Here is a 3,845-nt window from a genome sequence, read left to right as displayed (position 1 = left end):
CGGCAACCCTGCGTCTTGCTTAGGCTGCGCCTCGGCCCACCTCTCCCTTCCGGGGGAGACGGCTGGGCCCGCCGGTGACCATGTGACCGCACCTCTCCACCCCTCCAGTGAGCCCTCCCGCCCAGGCGGGTGGGCTCCTTCCCCCAGCAGGCTCCCAAGAGGGAGGGGTGTGCAAAGGTTGTCCGGTCGGGGAGATGGGCACGCGGGCCCCCCGAACCCACCCTGTCAGCAGGTGCGGCTACCTGGTTGATCCTGCCAGTAGCATATGCTTGTCTCAAAGATTAAGCCATGCACGTGTAAGTACACACGGCCGGTACAGTGAAACTGCAAATGGCTCATTAAACCAGTTATGGTTCCTTTGATCGCTCCATCTGTTACTTGGATAACTGTGGTAATTCTAGAGCTAATACATGCCGACGTGTCCTGGGGGTCCGAAGCGTTTACTTTGAAAAAATTAGAGTGTTCAAAGCAGGCCGGTTGCCTGAATACTTCAGCTAGGAATAATGGAATAGGACTCCGGTTCTATTTTGTTGGTTTTCGGAACTGGGGCCATGATTAAGAGGGACGGCCGGAGGCATTCGTATTGTGCCGCTAGAGGTGAAATTCTTGGACCGGCGCAAGACGAACCAAAATGAAAGCATTTGGCAAGAATGTTTTCATTAATCAAGAACGAAAGTCGGAGGTTCGAAGACAATCAGATACCGTCGTAGTTCCGACCATAAACAATGCCAACCAGCGGTCCGGCGGCGTTATTCCCATGACCCGCCAAGTAGCTTCCGGGAAACCAAAGTATTTGGGTTCCGGGGGGAGTATGGTTGCAAAGCTGAAACTTAAAGGAATTGACGGCACCACAAGGAGTGAAGCCTGCAGCTTAATTTGACTCAACACGAGAAACCTCACCCGGGCCGGACACAGAAAGGATTGACAGATTGATAGCTCTTTCTCGATTCTGTGGGTGGTGGTTCATGGCCGTTCTTAGTTGGTGAAGCGGTTTGTCTGGTTAAATCCGATACCGAACGAGACTCCTCCATGCTAATTAGTTACGTGACCCCCAGCGGTCAGTGCCCAACTTCTTAGAGGGACAAGTGGCGTTCAGCCACGCGAGATTGAGCAATAACAGGTTTTGATGCCCTTAGATGTCCAGGGCTGCATGCGCGCTACACTGAATGGATCAGTGTGTGTCTACCCTTCGCCAACAGGTGCGGTTAACCCGCTGAACCCCGTTCGTGATATGGATTGGGGATTGCAATTATTTCCCATGAACAAGGAATTCCCAGTAAGTGCGGGTCATAAGCTTGCATTGATTAAGTTCCTGCCCTTTGTACACCCTGCCCGTCGCTACCACTGATTGTATGGTTTAGTGAGGTCCTCGGATCAGCCCCACCAGGGTCAGCAACAGCCCTGGCGGAGCGCCAAGAAGACGATCAAACTTGACTATCTAGAGAAAGTAAAAGTAGGTGAACCTGCGGAAGGATCATTAACGGCGGAGCAGCCCGAGCGACAAATGGTGCCAGCCCGAAGCCCTTGGCTGCCTCCTGCAAGCACACACCATAGGCATAGGGCCCGGCCCTGCCCTGGCACGCCCCGGCCGGCGGAGCGGTCCGTGGCCGCATGGGGTGCTCGGTTGAGGACCGGGCCTTCGGGGGGCCTCTTCCACTGGGGTGGACACGACCAACACGCAAGGGACCGGGGACAGGGGGCAGCCCCTGTCCCTCTCTGGGAGGGTCGAAGCAGTACACCCTCCCGAGATGGAACCCAAGCTCACCCAGCATGACCCCCGCGGTGGGGGGAACCGAATGGCAGTGCATCATCGGGCTGGTAACACCCTCCCTCGAAAGGCCCTGCAGCCAGCTGGGCTCTCTGGCGCCCACTGTCCCGGCTCCACCGGGATCTGGGCGACCGAAGAGTGGCCCTTCTTGTGAGGCAGGGTGGGCCTGGAAGAGAAGGGACCGAGGGCCTGCGAGGGGACCCCCGACTCCTCTCAGTGGGAGGTGTGCGGGATGGGGAGCTGCCTTGCTCTTCCCTTCTGGCACCTCCGACCCGGGCAAGTGTGGGGTGAGCTGAAAAAAGCCAGCCCACTGGCATGGCTCAGTGCTGCCCGGCGACGGACGGCTGATGTGCAGGTGGAGCGACCCTCCCTCGTTGTCAGATACCCGGTTTGGCCTGGTCCCGTGCGGCCGGGCTGAGGGGTTTAAAGACTCGCATGGTCCCTCCTGGTTACTCCAGGAGGGACTGGTGGCTGCGGGGCTGCCTGCTCCCGTCGTTCCAGGAACCCCTTCCCTCGCCCGTGGATGGATGGGGGGGACTCTCGGGCAGAGCACCTGGTAATGTATTTTTCTCCCAATGGTGCAGTCTGACTCCCAGAGGGGAAGCCTTGAACGGAGCGCCCAGGCTGTCTCGCCGGGCGGGCAGTGGATGGACGGCGTTGTCTTCCTCCCACCTCTCCTGCGCCGATATGTGGGTGAACGTTTTCGAAAAGTTGCCAGTGACTCTTGGCGGTGGATCACTCGGCTCGCACGTCGATGAAGAACGCAGCTAGCTGCGAGAATTAGTGTGAATGGCAGGACACATTGATCATTGACACTTCGAAAGGCACCTTGCGGCCCGGGTCCTCCCAGGGCTCTGCCTGTCTGAGGGTCGCTTGATCGTCAATCGCCCCAGGGCTTCCCCGGGACACGGCTGGGGCCATCGCAGGGTTAGCTCCGCTTCCCCTTCGTCCCCCCACAAGGTCAGACCACCCTGATCGCCCGTGGCAGGGTCCCTCGCCGGATCCTGCCACAGAGGTACGCAGTCGGCGCACCTGGCACTCGAGAAGGGGCCTGGCGACCAGTCCGCCCCGGGGCGCCTGGCTGCATGCCACGTGTGGCTGTCTGTGGTGTCCCACCGGCTGCCCGCACGCATGCGCCTCGGGCACCCACGTCTGCGGCCAGCTTCCCGGGGAGGGCTAACCCCCTCCAGATCCGATCCGGGGAAAGAGGGTGCGCGCGCTGCCGGGACGCCAGGCCCCTACTCCGACAGGGGCCTGGCCTCCCCCGGCGGCTCCCCCCGACGCTCTGGCATTTTTCTTCCGACTACGACCTCAGATCAGACGTGGCGATCCGCTGAATTTAAGCATATTACTAAGCGGAGGAAAAGAAACTAACCAGGATTCCCCCAGTAACGGCGAGTGAAGAGGGAAAAGTCCAGCGCCGAATCCCCGCCCGGCGGCAGGCGCGGGAAATGTGGCGTACAAAAGACCGACTCCCCGGCGTCGCTCAGGGGGCCCAAGTCCTTCTTATCGAGGCTCACCCCGCAGACGGTGTTAGGCCGGTAGCGGCCCCTGGTGCGCCGGGATCGGGTCTTCCTGGAGTCAGGTTGCTTGGGAATGCAGCCCAAGGTGGGTGGGAAACTCTAAATAAGGTTAAATACGGGCGCAAGACCGATAGCCAACAAGTACCGTAAGGGAAAGTTGAAAAGAACTTTGAAGAGAGAGTTCAACAAGGTGTGAAACCGTCGAGAGGTAAACAGGTGGGGTCCGTGGAGTCCGCCCGGAGGATTCAACATGGCGGGAAGGTCGGTGGCCCGGGAGCTCTGGGAGCTCAGCGGAACCGGAGCCCGGGCCCTACCCGGCCCCCGTATGGCACATTTCCTCTGCGGCGGTGCACCACGACCGGCTCCGGGTCGGCTGGGAAGGCTTCGGTGTGGCAGGGGGCTCTCCACTCTGGTGGAGGGTGTTACAGCCCTCCTGGCAGCAGCTTCGCTGTGTCCGCAGGGGCCAAGGGAGATTCAACCGCCTCCGCGCCCTACCCCGGGCATCCGGGGGGCGGTTGAAGGGGGGTCAGGGCCCCCTGCTCCCAGCGCGACTG

At 60.4% G+C, this 3,845-nt stretch overlaps 1 non-coding gene and 2 pseudogenes across 1 annotated transcript; all 3 read left to right on the top strand.

The window, feature by feature from the left end:
* Positions 1-239: 239 nt before the first annotated feature.
* On the top strand, positions 240-1,480 carry LOC146868775 (18S ribosomal RNA; annotated as a pseudogene).
* Positions 1,481-2,487: 1,007 nt separating this feature from the next.
* On the top strand, positions 2,488-2,640 carry LOC146868774 (5.8S ribosomal RNA). Its single transcript, XR_014968896.1, has one exon. It is a non-coding gene; the product is annotated as a 5.8S ribosomal RNA (ribosomal RNA).
* Positions 2,641-3,074: 434 nt separating this feature from the next.
* Positions 3,075-3,845, top strand: part of LOC146868773 (28S ribosomal RNA) — a 5,622-nt pseudogene continuing 4,851 nt past the window's right edge.

The sequence above is a fragment of the Triturus cristatus genome, chromosome 1_2 (assembly GCF_964204655.1).
Source record: "Triturus cristatus chromosome 1_2, aTriCri1.1, whole genome shotgun sequence".
NCBI lineage: Eukaryota > Metazoa > Chordata > Amphibia > Caudata > Salamandridae > Triturus > Triturus cristatus.
This window is presented reverse-complemented; position numbering and strand designations above follow the sequence as displayed.